This window comes from Anser anser (assembly GCF_964211835.1).
Source record: "Anser anser genome assembly, chromosome: 3".
Classification (NCBI taxonomy): domain Eukaryota; kingdom Metazoa; phylum Chordata; class Aves; order Anseriformes; family Anatidae; genus Anser; species Anser anser.
The window spans coordinates 24,310,466-24,330,626 of NC_139722.1; the positions used below are offsets into that span (position 1 = coordinate 24,310,466).

Consider the following 20,161-nt stretch of genomic DNA (forward strand, 5'->3'; position numbering starts at 1 on the left):
ATTATAAACATCTCAGAGAACTTTGAGCTTTGTTTGCTGTACAAGATTAGAGAGGCTGCTTTTTGACTTTTTGGATACAACATAAGATTCATACTGTTTACAGCTGTTGTTTTTTAAAAAAATAAAAAACAAAAACAAAGGGAAGAGCAGGGCATTGTTTTGATTGATTTATCTGGCTTGTTGACTAGCTTGCTTGGTGGGAAGGCAAAGAGCTTCTAAAGGTGACTCATAGATGAGGTAAGTACCTTTGAGAAGGTGGTTTTTTTTTGTGTGTGTGGTTAGGTTTTCTAAAACATATTTGAAAACAGTAAGACTAATGAGAAAGAAAACAGGTCTACAGCCTGTTGAAGATTCTCAACAGCCTTGGTTTTAAGAAACAAGTTGTTTCTTCTTGATCTTTTCCACATGACATGGGAAACAGCCTTGAAAGCCTCTGAGAGAATCCATATTGATTTTCTCTTTAGGGTGGATTTGAGGAATGGGAGCCTTGAGGAAAACAGCTGCCATTTCTCTACAGTGTATTTTAAAAGGAAAAAAAAATCCTTTGTGTCTCTATTAGTTGATTACAGCATCAGTGAGTAATAACCCCAAAATACCACCCAACACTTAAAACTGAATGAGACAGGGCACTCCCCTTGGTCATGCCGTGTATCTTTGTTTTACTAGCACTGACCTATCTGGATATTAACAATGTTGATGTTAACAAATGCTAGGATATTCACACTCCTGATGTCATAGATTATTTGCTCAGTTGCTGAAGAATTATAATCACCACCTTATGGGAATACTTTTCTACTTCCTTATCTATCTTGCCAAACATTTTGCGTCATGTTGTATATGTAGGGTTTCAGAAATCCCCACTGTGAAAACAGTGAATGAGCTATTTTCTTAAGTGTCTGGACCAGTCATCCACTAAAATTGGGATAGTAGTCCTTTTTTAATTATCGTTTGTGAGATAACATCATATTAATAGCATCTATCTGCTATATAACAATAACTGTCGTTTGTCTTAATACAGTCATTAGTGACATTCCTATCTAGGTGAGAAATTGAGATAGAAATGCAATTTAGTGGTTAAACATCTGGTTTGAAATAACTCAGTTCCCTGGGAACAAAGATTTCAAATCACAGCAAAGCAGCCTCAGATCTTAGGCTTTCAAAGTAGTCAAACTAAATACCATGCAATTTACTCTGTGGGGATAATTAGACTAGTATTTAAGAATGAAGCTCAATCTGCTCTGCAGGGTTACTAAAGATCCAGTGATACTATCCATGGGAGAAATCTTAATCACTCATATGGGTCCATACTGAAACTTCTACATTGGTCAGGCGAATAACTGCACCAAGCACAGCCATGAATGAATTCAATCGTATGGCAGGCACAAAGTGCCTAATATATCTTAGGTCCAATTTCCTGAATGATTCTGGATAAAAATGCAAAATTCTGTGAACCTTTGATATCTACTCTGCCTGATACAACACTGAACAGATTCAGAAATGAACTATCAGAAGCAACTGTCTACAATTAAGCTCTCAAACTTCCGGAACATTTTCAAATGGCCAGTGGCACAGCAGCAGAATCACTCTGGAGCAAAGAGTCTATGCAGTGATCCTAGCTATGCCTTTGTTCTTACCTATTTTCATCATAGATATCAACATGATTTCATCCACTAGAAAGGAATTTGTTAAGCAAATTCCCGGTTTCACATGGGATTTTCCAAACTTCCTGTTCCAACCTTTCCCATGTTTCTTCTCGTTTTTGACCTAATCCCACAAGGCCCAACTCACACATACAAAGCCACCTCAAATGCATCTAGCAGTAAGAACGGCTACTACCAGCCTACCCACAGGCTCCAAAGCCTGTTTATTGTTCCTTTCCATCTCTCACCTACAGCAGTTCCCAGTCCAGTAAAAAAGATCAGTGCCTATATCAGTTTTAAAATACACAGAGAAAACATTGGAAAAGAGTTCTTAGCATGACTCAGAAAAATGAAGCAAGTCATCCAGTAGTCAAAAACTTCTCTTTGCACTGACACTAATGAACAGTAAAGAAACCACAACAAGATTTTTATTTTATTTTTTTCTGTTTTGGGAGTTCATTCGATACCATTATCAGGAAGTACAAACTTCTAAATACCTAGGCACAGATTTTGTGTGATTTTAAAATAGTATCATAGCTCTAGTGATTTAATTGGCTAAACTGGCATTTGGTGAGGACAAATCATGAATATCTGCAATCACTACTGCATTTTTACTGGAAGATAAAATTTGTTATTGCATTTTGGTGGGTGGGAATCTAAATATGACTGTGTCTAAAGATACTTCTGTATTTTAAAGAATATGCAAGTAATCCCTAGCAAAAGTTATTTTGTCAGTAAAAATGTTTGAAATATTTTTCCAAGATCATTTTTGTTGATCGCTTTTTAAGGTAGACCACTGATAAAGCAGCCCAAAGTCTTCAGCACATTTTCACAGAATGCAGTGATATCTTTTTATTCTAGTATAGTATAACTGTGGTAGTTTACACACCATTACAATTATCAGGTGTTTATAACTGTTATGCAAAACTACAGTTTTAATCCTTAAATCAAGAAATTTTAAAACCTGTCCAACACCAAAATTCTGGCTGTAAGACTAAGATAGTATTAACTATGGAAATAGAGAAGCACATTGAAAATTGACTTATTTTAATAAACAGAAAGCAAAGAAAAATGAAATTGCCTTGTATTTGCTGTGTAGTCTTATTTGTTGGCATAGTGTGGTAGGGCTACAAACAACAGAAACTGAACAGTTGTATGATCCTTTCTGTTGGAATAAAAGTCAAACAGTAAGGTAACAAAAAATAGGAAAATAACATTTATAAATAAATGTTTCAATATATTACCTATTAGTATATCTTGTTAAGCCTTAAGTACATCTATAGGTCAGTGACATAACTAAGAATTTATGAAGGAATGCATAAATCTCAGTGAAATAATGTTCAATAAACTCTATTTACTGTTGCTGTCATCTTCCAAAAAATAAAATCCTATTAAGTCATTTAACAAATCCATTGGAACTACTATCTGATGACATTGGTAAGAAATTGTCAATTTCACTTTTGAGATGTTAACTATAAGCAGTGCTTCATGGTAGGGCACGTCCTACAATTGTGCCCTAATTTTGAATACTGGGTAAATTAAAATATTTAAGTGCAAAGCAAGAGTAATCTGGCCAAAAAGTAAACAATTCCTGCTCTTCCAGTATATGAGTATTTTATATGTACAGCCAGGTGTTTTCAGAAATCAGTGTAAGAGAAATCGATCACATCTAATTTCAGCACGTAATTCCGAGCAGATAGCATTAGGCTCTGTATAGTCAATACACATAGGTACCTCCAAAAAGCAATTGGCCTGGCCCTTCTTAGACATCTCTGGGGATGCCTGTTTCTATCCTTGATTATGAATAGAACCACACCAACTTATACAAGTACTGTCAAGCAAAAGAGGCAAATTCTATCTGAACACACAATGCATTGTACGGTCTGTGCAAATTCCATATCATTTATGTTGCACCTAAGGATCAATATTATTTAATTTGGACACTTTATCTCATCTAAATCTATCTCATATAAATTGCATTTGAATTAGAACTTGCACAGTGCAGTTGTCTAGGTCAGGATTTCGTACTGTGTGCCATTTACATATGTCCTTTATGTTGTTACATAGAAAAGAGACCATGCATTTCCTTCTCTTTAGAAACTATAATTCCACACATTCCCATCTGAGTTATTTTGAATCACTTATTTTCTCTAATAGCTTGATTCAACATTATTCAGTGCTGAGATATGGTAAGAGATGTAGACCCTCCAAAAATCTGAATATTTTATTAAAAATTGTCATTCCTAAAAACACAACTTTTACAAATAAAAAATGCTGGGTGACTTGCTACAGGGACTAACAGAAGAATACAGGCAAATGCAGGTTTTGGTTTGTTCCCATTTACCCTGCTTGTCTTTTGGGAGTATTTATGTGTGTTCATATATAAAGATATATATATATACATACAGAGTTACACTGTATTTTACTTGCACATAAACTAAAACATTTTAATCAGATACATATTTTAAACAAATACACTTACTTTTGAAAATAAACTTTGCAAAGCAAAATAATAACACAGTTCAACAACAACAACAAAAAAGCAGAGTCTTACGCTGGGGACAGAGTAACTCTGTGCAATAGCTGGACCCCTGGAAAATAAGCTGAATCCTAATCAGCAGTGTGCCCTTGCAGCAGAGAAGGCCATCCACCTGCTGGGCTGTATTAGCAATAGTACAGTCAGCAGGTTGAGGAAAGTTATTATTTCCCTTCTATTCTGCACTTGAGAGATCAAATCTGAAGTACTGTAAGCAGCTTTGGGCTCCAGAGTACAAGAAAAATATAGATGTACATGAAAAGTGCTGTGGAAAGCCAAGATGATCAGGAAGTGGAGCACGAGGTGTACAAAGAGAAGTTGTTAGAATGAGCTTTAATGAATTTTAAGATGAAAAGGCTAAGGGAAGACATTATCACTCTCTTCAGCTACCTAATGAGAGGCTCACCAGAAGGCAGAGTCAGACTCTTATGGAGGTACACTTCGAGAGGGTGGAAGAAAACAGGCACAGTACAATGTGAAAAATTCCAGTTAGGTATTAGGAAATTACTTTTCCATCATGAGGCTAGCCGATCAATGAAGCAGGTTGCCCAGACAGTTTGTGGAATGGGCATCCTATCGAAACTCAGCTGGACAATGCCTTGAGCAACCAAGAGACAGAAAGAGAAGGTCATTGGACTGCAAGACCTCCAGCAGCCCTTTCAAACTAAATTAATCTACAATTCTGTGAAACAGTAATAATACAGTAGCCATGTTAAGTCTCTCCATTTTCAGAGAGACAGAATCTCTTAATTCTGCAGAATTAAAGAAGAGCTGGACTAAAACCCTGAAAGCTTTCTCAAATTTTAACATATTCTGTTTGTTTTTTTGTTTAATAGATATGTTTTATAGTAATTTGTAAAAGATGCAATGAACTACACTAAGTAAGAATTATACTTTTGGGACAAAAAAATGTGGATAACCAGGACTATGAAGCTAATTGTTCCTCAATAAGTTGCACTCTGTGCAGGTGGTACATGCGTAAGCCTAATAATACCGAACAACAGAGTCAGTTCTGCTCACTACGTTTAGTCCAGAAAGGAACTATGTAAGGAAAGCCCTTGGCAATGAAACTCTGGAAATTAGGAAATACAAATATGAATGCTAAAGCATGTGTTATGTTGGCTTTTTTTTTTTTAATATACAATCCCATGACATATCATTTTCTGTCTATGAATCGAGCAGCCAATGACCAGCAAGCAAGCCATGTATTTTACTAGAGTAGATAGGATGAACCAAAAAAGAAAATAGAAAAGATTTCAACTAACCTGCTTTTTCCTTGCAGCCCTGAAATCAAATCACTATTTCAAAGCTTTGAGCATGGACTTTCCAGGCAGAAGTAGTGTTGCAAACCACGACGTTTACATTACAGCAGCACATTTAAAGCCAAAACTTTTCATCAGAATGACAGGTCATCTCAGCTCAAGGTTATCATCTGGGCCCAACCTAATGCTTATTCATATTTGCCAGCCCATAATCTTGAGGCATCTACAAATTCACAACTTGCCCTATAAGGAATTTCTATCGACTACTGAAAAATTGTCTTATTTTGTTCCATTCAAATACCTATATTAAATGCAAGAACAGTGTTGATAGTAGACTTTTAGAATACCCAAATCCCTTCTGAAAGCATGAACTTCACACAACCAGCATTCTGTAGTATGGTTTACAGATGGTGTATGGATGATTAAAATGCTTTCTTTCTGTAAATGTAGAAGAAAAAACAGAGTTTTTCATTTGTGATTTCTTCATTTTTGCTTATTTCATTTCACTCACAAGTGTCCTTTAGTACCTGACAGCATCAGCAATCCTCAAAATATGTTTTGTACATTTTAAATATAAGTGAATGTTAACATGTTGACGTTTTCTATGGCTCCTTGATATTTCATTAGTTCTGCAAAAAACAGAATGGCAATAAAAGAAACTACCTTTTTCTGCAGTGTGGAAGACTCTTCCCTACAAGACTAATGGACCTTTATATAAATCCATCTGTTGATAATCATGTTTCCATAAAGCAGTGCACTTCTCTAGCAAGTAGAACAGGCAAACATAATTTATCCTATATTATGTAAAAACATAAGTAATATTATGCTTAAAAAAAAATAAAATGTAAAAATACTAGAGAAAAGAGCAAGTGGAGATGGCAAGAAAAGTATGGAGAAAGCAGAGCCCATCATATTGAAACAGGCAGGGAAGCAGAAGGCCAAAGATCTGATGAATGTCCCACTGTTAGCTGATGACAAGCCCTCGCAATAGTCACTCAACATACAGGAATATTCAGAAGTCAGCAAGCCTCCTGCACTCACTCTTGCTTGGACTAAAACATGTGTCTTCAGTCTCAGTCAGCATACTGAAGATGAAATTCTGAACAAATTTTGTGTGGAGAATTTTCTTCCTTCAGAACCTTAAGCAAGGTTAACACAGTGTGTAAATCTCATCATGCTTAATTTCAAAGCTACACTACTAGTGCTATATACTTTAGTGCAAAAGGTTGTAGTTCCTAAAAAAATAGTAATTTCATAGTGTATGCAATCTATCCTTCAATTATAACTATCCTCTTTCCATTCACTTTCACTTTGGCTGAGCTACACTAGTACATAAAGTAGGAATAAAACTGAGCATAAAAAACTTCTTGTCCTTGTATTCTGATATGTAGTCTCAGAGGCAACACCGTATACCAAAAATCATAGGGAAGAGATGCATAATATCAGTATACTGAAAGAACTGTGAGCAGAAAAAAGTGACACTCCTTACTTTCCTTTCCTCAGAATGAAGTGAGAAAATGGATTGAAAAAAAATCATACTGGGTATATAAAAAATCATACTGGGTATACAAAATGGGATGAAATTTACTCATTTGTTAAAGGTATATGTATGTATGAAAGATATAAAGGGCTAAAGACCCTTCATGGACAGCCTTCATTTTCCCATGTAAACAAAATATGTAAAATTTAAAGCAAGTGAGTAAAAGTGAAAGTGTTGCTGAAGTAGACTATTTCTTATGTGTTACTTCATGGTTAATGTACTGTCACATTTCTGAACTACTATTTATTATCTTAGACAGTATTTTAGTTACTCCAAGTAAAATTCTAAAGCCACCACTAATGAAAATTTTCATTAATTAGAATGGCAATTTTCCCAGGAGAAGACAAATTAAAAATTTTATATGACTGTCAGGATCTGACAGATTTTTTATTTATTTATTTTTAGAATATTCATAATTGGTATAATGTTTTTCTTTCCTGTTCCTCTCCCCATTGTGTTCTAATTGCTTGTAATTCAACAAAATGTCTCTGTGTTCGCTATTTCTTAATTTGTTCCTTAAGAAATTAATAAGAACTTATTTTTAAAGAGGACACATTTCAGAAATGAATTTAAAGCAGATGGAGAAGACAGCAGGAGAGCAACACCAATAGGCAGCAGGTGAACAACCCAGTAGGAGAAATTTTGTTTCCTTGATTTTTGTTTCATGCTACTGAAGAAGAAAAAATATTCAAAGAAGATATGTAAACTCAACATCATAATATTCCTCAACGTGTAATTTCGTTAGTACTGGCTACTCTTAGCATCTCCAGAAGATTTACTGAAAAGCATCACTTATTTCTCATGCTTGTTTTAAATGGTTTTGCCACTAGACTGCCTAATATCTCTACTGCTGTCCACTGTATGGTTTATTTGTTGGCTTTGACAGCCACTGGTTTCCTGCTTGGTGGGTTGTGTAGGTTTCTCCTGTCCTCACAGCAGTAGCTGCATGTGGGTGTTGGTATCTCACTTGCCTTGACTTTCACGTTTTACCCAATGTTCCTTAGAAAATCATTTTCTGTCTGCACTGCCCACTGGACTCCTGTTTTTACAACCTAGACATCTGGACAAGCTGGTTTTGATGACACATTGTCTGGCTTAAGGTGACTAATGTTGTTCCTTGCCTGCTTCTACTTGTAAGTTCTGATTTCACATCTGGTCACAAAGCATTCTGGTTGCTCTCAAAGAGAGAAACCTCAGTATGGTGTCTGGTTTCTTTTCCTCTTTAGCTAAGTATGCTACTGTGTGTAATCCACACACCCTGAAAACTCACACAGACATTTTTTTTCCAAACCTGCGGTTCGAAATCAGCAGGTGAGATTTCTGTACACGCAAGCTGAATTAAGCTGAATCCCAGCAAGTGGGAATGTTTTCGCATACTGAAAACCAGTGCCTAACTTGCTGTGGAGACCTTTTAAAGACTAAAGGTATAAAATTGCTTATATCTTAGGGAGTCCAAGGAGTTGGTGATGTTATATGAATAAATAAATAAATAAATAAATAAATAAATTCCTGACCCTTTGAAGAATTCTGCCCAACTCTTCTCTGCATTTTTAGCTAGCTAATGCATCAAAAGGATGTCCTTTGGCAAATGAGCTTTCACACACATGCCAGTAGTCTGATTTACTGCTCCCATGGCACTCAGAATATCAACAGTAAACAAGAATTCGCTGAACTTCCATATACTCGGAGCACTGTGCAGGCATATCTTAAAGCCCTTCCATTCCCTTTCACCAATCTCAAAATTTAAGATTATTGCACAAATTAAAACTGTTATCTTATATACTATATATTTAGGGTTTAGTTTATGCTTTATAATATTTATAATATATAATACATATATAGTATTTATACTATATATATATAGTATTTATAATATATTTAGTTTATACTTTATACTTTAGTTTTATACTATATATTTAGGGTTTAAGTTTTTCTATAGCCATTAAACACCAAAATAGAGAGACAGCTGTAAGAAGACAGTCACAATCATTTGTAGACTGACTGTTGTAGAGCAAGTTTTAGCTACACTTTTTTCAAAAAATTGTCTTTCTCCAGTTTGGTTCGATTCACAGTTATTTTACTCATCCATTCTTAATGATACTACAAAAACTTTTGAAAAGATGTTCTCCTATTACTTGTCATCTTCTACTTAAAAAAAAATAAAAGGAAAATATTTCTGCTGTATGTGCTGCTGTAGCTGTTAATCAAATGCAGTAAGAAATACAAAGCTTACTAGTTCTCCAAAAAGTTGTATCCTATGCTCATACATACACACGGCACTAAAGTAGGGACCCTTGGGATGCAACTTAACTGTAACACTAAATTTAAAAGGTTAATATTATGTCACAGCAGGTTGCTAAGTTTGTGACACCTTAATGGCTCCCTGCCTGCAGGCACTATCAATAATAGTAGCAATCTAACTGCCATCACTAATTCACAGAGAGTGGAATTATGTCATACCAAACTGCTAGGTTTATGACATCAGCATAAGAGCTGTATGAGGAATGAAGCAGCAGTTTCAGAAAAGATGAAAAAGATGCATAGGAAACTCATACAATCAGCTTGCTCTTCTTTCAGCTTCGTGAGGCTTCCTGCACGTGCAGAACAAACTTGGAGGTCACTGCCATCTTCCCAAATCTGATGCACAGTGGCCACTTTGTTTTCTGAACATTGACTTGAACTGCACATTTTCAATAGGCCTGCATTCCTCACAGTAAAACTCATGTTCTAATTTGAGCAGGCACTCAGAATAGACAGGAACAAACACCCATGGCTGGACTTAAAAGGAGGCTATATGCCTCTAAGTTGCATATAGCCTATGCATATGCCTGTTCCAAATTTCATCCTATATCCAGTAGGAGTTAGGTATCAGCTTCAGTACTTAAAAACACCTTCAGGCACATACAGATACAGTTCTCAGTTAAATACTTGTACATTCTGTTCTATTATTCTACACGACCTTTGTAAGGATACAAATGAAAGCTGAAATATTTTACAGTAGACATGCCTACGAAACATGTCCAAACCTCTGTAGGAAAGTGCTACTCAGCCTGAAGTCCCACTGTTACTTCTGCCAGGCAAATAACATTTGTGCTGCATAAGATCAAATCACCATTTAATTGAGCTTTTGTGAAATCAGTTTAAAAAGGAACCTGATGGTTCTCCAACCTCTCCTTTTTCAAGAACACATATCTCAAACTGTGGGGAACAAATAAGGCACCAGAACTAGGCACTGTTTCTCATGTGAGTATTAGCAGCATAGGCAGAGCTACCACACCGAGGGAAGTGGGTAATTCCATGCCCTTTACAATTCCTCCTGGCATCGCCTATTCCTGCATTCTGTTTTTATGCTTGTGTACCTGGCACAACAAGGGTACACAGGAGACAATCACAAAGTCACTGTGATGATTTTGCATTACAGTGATCCAAGCGCTGACAAAATTCCTCAGCTGCTTCTTACTCCTTCCCCTGTATCAATATAGCACAGAGCAGAAATGTTTCATCTAGTTTGTGGAGAAGGGTAATTAGGAGAAAGAGCATCTTTCTCCCTGCCATTCAACACTAAAATAATTATTTTAAGATAGTAACTATATAGAACTTAACTATAAATTACTTGTACATTTCTGAAAACTGTAACACAAACAATCCTAATCTTCAGCTGAAAAGAGAAGACAAGACGCAGCCAGTGGAAGCGAACAGCTGCACAAGCACTCCACAGCTCTTCCTGCAAACACACAGGAAAACTAACCCAGCACCCAGAGAAGATAGCAAATATTTTTGCAAGGAGGTGCAAGAAGCACAGAGCTTCCAGGAGGCCTAGTCCATGCCGCTGCACCTCCGAGCAGCTGCTGAGCTGGTAGGGCCCACACACAGCTCCCTGCAGATGACACCCAGCAGAGCCCCCTGAGTTCAGTCAGATGGGAACAGGGGCAATGCTTGTGTTCAGTACCTGTGATCAGACACAAGCATTCTTCCCAGCTCTCTCTCCAGGACAAAGGGATATATTTGAAAGATTTTTGTTGCTGCTGACTTTAATGGTTTCCACCAAAAAAAAAAAAAAAAAAAGAGATTTAGCATTGGAAGTATGTGTAGTGCCATATATTTATTTGGCAATGAAGCCTATACCTAATTTCATTGCTATCAAGAGCCAAGACAGATAAATTAAAGCTAGCTGGAGTTACAGGTGACACCTTCACCTTCTCAGTGCAAATGCAGTCAGCCACTGAAAATCAGGACCAAATCATCTCCTTGAAACTCACTTGCAGATGTACCCAGAGTGCCATAAATTTTTTTTATTAAAAAACACTAAATGTTATTTGCAAACTTTACACCATTTTAGGAATAAGGTAATGACCTATGCCATTACTGCAGTTAACTGGTTGACGACTGATGTTTTAAAAAATAGTATGAAAGAGCTCTAGCTGCAAAATTTTCCAAAGGATCATTTATGTTAAATGCCATAAAAATTATAGAATTTCACATTTCATGCAAATACATCTAGCAGCTATGCCAGCTATGCCAAAAACCTTTTTGACTTCAAATGTTTGCCAAAAAAAGAAACCATCAAAAAAAAAATCTGAACATATACAGAAATAAATTTAAAGAAAACTTATAACCCACTTTTTTTTTTTTTTTTTTCCTTACCAGGAGGTTTATGAGAGTAAAACTCTTTTTTTTTTTTGGCATAACAATGATCCAAACATTTAAAAAGAGTTAGTAATATGACCTCATAAATAGAAATTAACAGTATACAGCTATAGTTGCAAAATAAAATAAAATAAAATAAAATTGAAAATACTACATGACTCTGCATGCCATACTTTCTCATATATATTAATAACCTCTTGGGAAAGAGATATTACTGTGACACAGTTTAACTGCTAGAATTAAAATATAGTTCATAAAAATACTGTAATGAGGCCCCTGAAAAAAAGAATAAAAAGTAAACCTGAACTCACTTAAACAAACTGACTTTATAATATACAGAGCTATAATAACCAATATTAAAAAGCTAATATTCAGTTCCATTGTTATTAAACAAGGCTGTGCTTTTGCAGGGTTTGCTCTAAAAAATAAAAATCTATATGGTAATGAAATTACATTTCACATTCACATTTCATATAAGTGAAAACTGAGGCTTCTGAATGCAGGTTTGATGTCCTCCTATTGTTAGAGCTTGAATATTCAGAATTCGACATAGTTCCTTTTGCTCACGTTGACAGGTGGTGTTAAAGTAGCTTCTACCTGCCAGCTGCTATTTAGGGGGGGTAAATGGCACTGGGATCTTACTTGGACAAGTAATTGCTAATGAAAGAGGGTCCAGTAAACGCAGATCTACTAAGATCTGTTCTATAGACAATGCCCAGACACATTTTTAAGAACTGTTGTGCAACCTTGATCAGACCAAGGTCATACAGAGTGATTAAAACTGCCAGAGCCCTATCTATACTATATCTTACAAAAACATTACTACCAAAACAGCACTATTGGGAATTGCTGGTTCAAACAATCCTAGTCTAGGTTTGAATCATTTATCAGCCTCTGTCTTGGGAGCTCCAGTACTGTGCTTGCATATAGATTCACAATAACAAATGTAATTTTATGGTTTCCTGCTCTACTCCATCCACATTTTCAATCATTCTCTCAAGATGCACTTTATTTTTTTTTGCAACCAAAAGCTGTTCTGCTCTCATAGCATCAAGTCACAAGCCCTAGAGAGCCTACAAAACAATAATTACTTTGAATCTCGCATTGTGTCAAAGTTCCTAAGTATTTTATTATCTTTTTAATGCATTAATATTTCAGGGCATGTTAGAAAGTCATGTTAATGCAGTGTAACATAGACAATTTGAAGAAGTTTGAAGTTATCTGCAAAGGTGCTGGTAACAATCTGCTCATAACAGCGCACCACTTCATGCCATGTCTGACAAAGAGGAGGTTACCCTGTGTGCAACTGCACACATCCTAAACTGGGTCTGGGTCTGCAGCAAAGTGCTTCTCCACTGTTTCAGGTATGGTTATCCTACTGTGCTCTTCCTGCATAAGGAAGTAACCAGATTCGCAAATGAGTGGCTCTCAATGAAGTTTTCTTACGACACGTTTTCACACCTAACGTGCCATAGCTATCTATATGGGGAAGTGTAAGTCACTTCAAGGTATCTGCATGTGCCCAAACCAATGCTCATAAGCCTTGGTGAAAATAAATTTCACCCTCTTTACTAGGCTTTCTCAAGGATCTTTGTTTTCCACTTAAGTTATTTTTTAATTTGGCCATGAACATCCAGTGGCCCCCCTATAAAATACATTTTTCAGGTAAATCATCTTCCTTCCTTTTTAAGAAACATCTGTTAAGAACACTTAATATTCCTCTGCACCATTTATATAGTGAAATATCTGTAAACCTGTACACGTGCCCTGCAATTAACAAGAAATACCAGATGGCACGCTGACAGAGATGTATAACTTGAATGGATATATTATTACACAGACTCCATCTTCACCTACTGAAGTACAAAAAAAAAAAAAAAAAAAAAGCAAGAACGTATATCAGTGTGATATTAAGGATGCAATTTTGTGCACATTAAGTCAGGAAGCTGCATGTTACAGTTTCCATAGCAACCAAAATTCAATCTCCTTTTGCATTTGTGGTAATTTTTAGCAATGTATTTGATGTAATTGTCATGTGGGTACCAGTTTACTTGAAAAAATGGTGTAATTGCACATTTGATTATCTTTGCACCTAGTGCACAGCTCTGCAGTCTCTACAAGTACAGAACTCACGGAGGATTCCCTTATGCTTGTGTCAGTACATCTCATGCATGGGGCAGGGGGGAGGCAAGTGGGTGCCATATGGGATATGTGGCTGTAGGTGATGTGCCCCAGATTTAACCATTTCAAACATCTGACCTTCCAAAGCTAAGGAACGCTCCTCTTGATTTTTCTGGAGACACCTAATCAGGTAAATGCATTCTCACATCACTATAGCTTGCACTTTTAATCTTTTGTAATTACTTCATAAAAACATATTTGAGAATACAATTCTTTTGAAGAGTGTTCTCAAGGAATTTTTTTATCTTAAAATTATTTCCTAATTAAAATATCATGTGAGCATTTTTTTTTTACTAAATAAAGCCAGCATTCTGATAGCATAAGAACAGTTTGGTTTTTTTCTTTCCAAGGAAGAAGCAAAAGGTTCACAGGAGTGCAAGAAACATTATTTTTCTCTCATTGAGCTATTATAAACTGTAAGCACTGCTTTTCAAAGCTCAGTAACTCTACTGCTTTATCACTTACTAAAAATACATACATGGATATATAAAAATAACCCAACGTACAACTCCCATTATATACTAACAACCTACATTTTAATATTGAATATTTTTAAGCTATAGAGGAATTGCTTCTGAATCCAGAGTTTCATAATTTTTGCCTGTTTTACTTAAAAGCAGCCAATAAATATGAACTAAAATGAAAGTAACTCATCCTGATTTGGAAAGCAATATACCGAGTTTCATTGCAGAGTAAAATTTGATGACTTCACTATAAATTTTTAAAATGGGATCTGTAATTGTAGAAGAAATATGATATTGCTGTAAACGACCATGATGACTTATTTTAAAATAACTTTTGACCACCCTTATATATATTATATAACATCAAGATTCCAGGCAGACTAGCCCTGAAGCCCAAGAAACATGGTATTGCCGTTACTAGTAAAAGGCAAGAAGATTTGCATCAGTTTAATACTGCACATCGCAGGACTTTTCAGGCTGTCACAGTTTCTCTTGGCTTTACCTTATTTTAGCTTGCTTCAGCTTTAACGGGCAATTGCCCAATGATCAGGTGGCTAGTGCTTAATTTGCTTTTACCTTTAGTGCAATCATGTAGTGTAATGACTATAAACATAATAAATGTGACATATTTCTTCTGTGTAGAGTGATCTGGGGTGCTACAATGATGAAGTAGTTTATTGGGTTATGAACACAGGATTATAGCAGAGACCTTGAAGATACAGGCACAGACTGACTCTACAGACCCACTGACTCCAAACACATAATCAATCAGCAATTACTGTTTACTTAAGTAATTCAACTTTGGGCACTATTAAAAACAGTTTTGGAGGATGAAAACAAACAAGCAAACAAAAAAGTATTCAACATATATAATGAGAACTTTGGGCCAATGAAGCGAGGAAAACCAAGCAGGCAATATTAGCAGAAGTATAAAAATAATCCAAGATGACCAAGAGCAGAGAGGAAGAAACCTCCACTCTCAACATTGTTTTTCTTTAGGTGAGGAACCTGGGATGCTGAAGTCCTGCCATAACAACACATTGCAAAGGAGAGCCTAGCACCAGGAAACAGGGGTAGCACAGTAATGTGTAATGTGTATAGTGTATGTATAGTAATAAAACTTAGTAATATTAATTGGGCTATTTTGATAATTAGATAATTTGGGCTATGAGTGTTAGCCTGATTGTAACTGGAATAATAATAGCTTTGTGATTAGACTGTTAAGATTTCAATTAAAGTAACACGTTCTAACCACATCCATTATGTAAAACACAGATTCCACAAAAGAGGCAGGTTTCCTTTGCCCACATAAACTGCACAGTGCAACACAACACTGTTGGACCAACAAAGTTTAAAACAAAGAAGGGAAAAAAGAAACTGAAAGTTTGCAACAGCTAAATATTATTTTTCATATATTCCAGAGACTGGAATTGCACAAAAGCAGTTCAAACTTAAAATATGCACCTTGCTATTGGATTGGATTGTCGTTTACAGATTTGCTGGATCTGAACTTTGATTTAGTAAGACTAATAATAAAAGGATCCAAATTCTTTTCTGTGTGTAAGAAATGATCCAGAGGCTTTCATGACTTTAAACCTAAGCTATGTTTATTCCATTAACATACCAGATCGGACCAGGTTGATTTTTCTGACCTCTGAATATTTCAAGTCTATAGCCTATAGAAAGATCAACATGTACAAGTTGTATGCATAAAAGGGAGGAACGATATGCACAACTGAGAGAAGTAAAAGGACAGTTTGAGTCATTTCATAATGAGTTAAGCACCTTTCATTTAGAGTTTTATTGGTTTATATGTAGGTCAACATCCTCTAGAAGAGGCTGATGATTTCTGGAAGAATGTAGGCAGAATTCACATAGAATCAGCTTTCAAGAGGAAGATAAAAATAATATCGCACTTGACTGAAAGTGTTTTCAAATTCTCCTTGCAATCTTATGAAAAACAACACTGTTGCAGAAAGAACAGAGGAAGAAGTACTTCCATACTGAAACGAGGAAGAGAAAGGAAGAAGGAAGAAAGATTCCAGAATTAGATGTCGAAAGAGGAATCAGGAGACCTTGGCTCTTTTCCAACCCATGGGAAACCCATGGGAAAAGTCAATCAATCATAAAAGAACATCCACAAAATTTTCTACTAGTTTATCTTCAGTGTTAGTGAGAGCAGAACCTTCATGATAGATGGGATACAGGAGAATTTACTTTGTACATGGAACACACTTGAAACATTACAGAGCTGTTGTTCCTTTCTAGCAAAAAACACAACGCACTAGCTCAGAGAACTGTTGCAGAGAATTCATCAGTGTCTCAGAGCAACAATATCATCTTTCATCAGCGTACTTCATACAGATGTAGTACCTGTTAGTGTTTGCTTGCTCCAAGACATAAATCACCTTAGGCTAAATCAAAATAATTGAATGTGAGTGCTGTACATACAACCTTCGCTCTGGCTTCAGAGTTGTTCAGCCAAAAGATATGGTCAAAATATACTGTTCCAGGGTGGATATACAAAATGATCCTGCCCTACATCTCAACTCAAAATAGCAAAGGTGTGCATTTGGATTTGAGCCCAGAATCAACTCACATATTCTACAGTTCTTTAGCAAATGTTGCTGTCTGGAACTAAGCAGGAAAACTTTCCCTTGCAGAAAACTGTACAAGATTTCCACATGACTTTAGAAGGCTGCCTCTTAGTAATGTCCAATAGTAACATGAAGAAAATTGTGGCTGAGTTCATAAAATAAAGTATGTCATGCTTTGTCCACCATTTCTCCATCAAGTCTAAATTGCATGAAACTGTAGATTAGTACAAGAAAACAGGGAAACATAACATTGCTATCTTGCATTTGATTGGAAGTATTCAGGTCACCATACAGACAAACAGAGAGTTTATCAACATCAGCAGACCTCTGTTTTTCACGTAACATCAGTGCTTACAAGGAGAATTGAAAGATTCTGATGTTTCAAGGCAAGCCTATGGAGCAAATATTGTAAATTCTGCAATGGTTGCCCTTTAAAGATATTCAGATGTTTGAATACCAATAGGAATAAAAGATTTCTCAGTGTGGTCAGAACACCCTGTAGAACAGGGCTAGCTCTAAGGACTGCTCAGTATTAAGGAAATGCATGATTTCCACATGATTTTTAAGAGGCAAAAAATATGTAGCTAAAGATATGTTTTCCAGTATCTTGAACAACTGGGAAATTTGCAGTTCCTCATCCCTCCATCTTATTTTATTTCAAATGAGCAATCACATAAATGGTAAAGCACGGGTGCAATGTTTTCATTAAAAATAAGGTCAAATCTCTGATGTTCATCCTTTTTCTATAGTTTCATCTTTTCAGAAGCTGCTTGCATACCAGTAAGAAGGGAGCCTGTACATGGGCCTGTTCACTTGCTCCCTTCTTACATTCTTTGCATCTCAGACTGGGATTCATGAGAATTTTTCCTGGCTACGAATCACCATTCAAAGTTACAGCTGCTATTCCATCTAGCCAATGGGCAAGGCACGTATTAGCTGCAGTTGTCTCTTCCTACTGTTTTAATAAACAGTGTGTTTAATCTGCACTTTTCTACAAGCATTTCCCACAGAATTTGCTGCACCTGGTCCAGATGCTGAAGATGATCCATACAGCCTCTATTACAATTAATGCACATACACTGGCTAAATCATATATCACTGAAAACCCTAGTTAGAATAAACCTTAAATCTATTCACAAAAAGTTCAGCTTAAAAATTTATCCTTACAGTAGGCTAGAGAAATGACATGACTAATATTACGATGTTTTTCTAAGGAATTATTAAGGTGTTACATAAGACACCATCAAATATACTTTTAAGTCTGCTCGTATTCTACTTGTAAGCCTTCCAGCCAAGTCATGTCTGCAACTGTTGGATCTAACACAAAATCTGGGGAAATCTCATTTTCTTTCTTTTTCTTTCTCCACCCCCTCCCCCCCAAAAAAATAAAATTAAAAAAACAAAAACAAAAACAGAGTCTCTATCATTTTAACTACATGATTCCTATTTGTCCAAACTGTAGCCAAGTTTAGGCTGCTTCTTATTAAGGTAGAATATTAGGAATCATCTAATCACTTTATCTATCTCAGGAGGTAGAGCAGATGTCATATTCTCTTTTCCTCACGTACCTCTCTCGCCTACAATTCGTCACCTGCAATATAGCTACTTTTAAAGCTTGATTGTGTAAGGGACCTTTCCATTAAGTAATGGTTATCATGCTTGGCATTATGCAGCACTAATAGATTAGTAACTTGCCCACAAAAAGTATCGTATAATGCAAATTGGAGTCATAACAAATCAGCATGTTAAAGAATATCAATTTTACAGCTATGACTTGCATTCCTTCCTCCCTCTCATCCTTATATGCATAGTTTCCTTTTCTGATGAATGATTGATGAAATGATTTAAGAAAAAACTTATTTTGAGGAAGGCTGTGCAAATACACTTCTCTGATTTTAATAGTGTTTTATCAGAGGAAAAAGATTTTCAGGAAACATCTGGAAAAAAATCACAGATGTGTTGGCATTTTTTTCTCATGAATTCTGATAACTTTTAAAAAATATTTAATTAAGCAAAAATATCTTTCCAGTGCCTCTCCCAAATAAATGGTGGAAGACATTGCTAAGGAAGCAAGCAGAAAGATGGAATAATTCTGCCCGCAAAGCAGGACGTATTAAGAAGCCTCACAGGCTCTTCTCATGGGAAAAAAGGTCAAGAATCTTTCCAAAAAAAGAGCACAAATCACAGCCTGAGGATTCTTTCTGCTCATTACCATTTTTACATTAACAAAGGAGAATCTCAACTCAGTGCCACATCTTGCACATCCTACTTCCAAGCTGCCTACTGAATTTTAGAAATGCATCTTTTCCACTGCCAAGAATCTTATAAAACCTTTTAAGATGTGGCCCTGAAATGGAGGTTGCAAAAAAATATGTGTTCAAACAGCATGTACGACTATTGAGCATTACAGGAATGCAGTGTAGTCATGACCTTATTCTTACAGAGGGCACATGGGTCTGCCAATGCCATGTCATATTTTAGTTCAGGATAACAGCTATTACATTAAATAGGATGCAAAAGGTGCTGTATTCCAGCATTCTAATGTCTACCATTTCTCAATTGTAGGATTTTGAGACATGTGGTGCCTGTGTTCAATATTATCAGTTTACTTCTGCCACACACCCTACTTCAAAAGAAAAACAAACAAACAAACAAACAAACAACAACAACAAAAGAACATGCAAAATGTCTCTTATTTTAGTATGTCCTGTGTTTTCTAAAGCAGCTCCTACAGTAGAGGAAACAGTACTCGTGTTTTGACTAAACACAGCATTAATCCAGAACAACCACTCTGGCTATGGTAGTATCAGAAAGATACAAAGCTTGGGGAAATAATTAATTTGATGAAAAAGCAGCTTCTTTTCATTTTATCCCTCAGTGCCCGTAAAAAGATTGATTTTAGAGGGGATGAATATGTTTGTAAGACCATGTAAGGAGAACTAACTAAGCTATTGTTTTGCACATTTCATCCCTAATTTTATTTGAGGATGTACAAATGCCCCTGTTATCGTATCAAGTAAGTGCTTCTCCTTTGAAGAGGGAGAACAGAGGGAAGAGGGAAACAAAACCCCAAAAGCAAAACACCCAAAACTATTATAATAGATGATTGTCTTTTTCCTTCCTTTTTTTTTTTTTTTTTTCCTTGGGGAGGGGAGGGATTTGTACCACTGAATGACCAACAACTAGGACATTGATTTTGAAGAAATTCTTGCAGTTTTACTTCAGACCATCAAAGAACCAGCCTGATATTAGTATACATTCAGTTGTATACATTTGTACTACATTATCTAATAA

The 20,161-nt window shown here is 36.0% G+C and overlaps 1 protein-coding gene across 12 annotated transcripts in view; it reads right to left on the reverse strand.

Moving 5' to 3' along the window:
* CSMD1 (CUB and Sushi multiple domains 1) overlaps positions 1–20,161 on the reverse strand; it is a 1,157,973-nt gene that overhangs the window by 1,067,339 nt on the left and 70,473 nt on the right. For 3 of the 12 annotated variants that reach the window (XM_083828016.1, XM_083828015.1, XM_083828027.1), the window contains one exon: positions 1–20,161. This exon is cut by the window's left edge; it is cut by the window's right edge. The exons of the other annotated variants lie outside the window; for them this stretch is intronic. The gene's annotated coding sequence lies outside the window, so the exon portion shown is untranslated. 12 annotated transcript variants of the gene reach the window in all.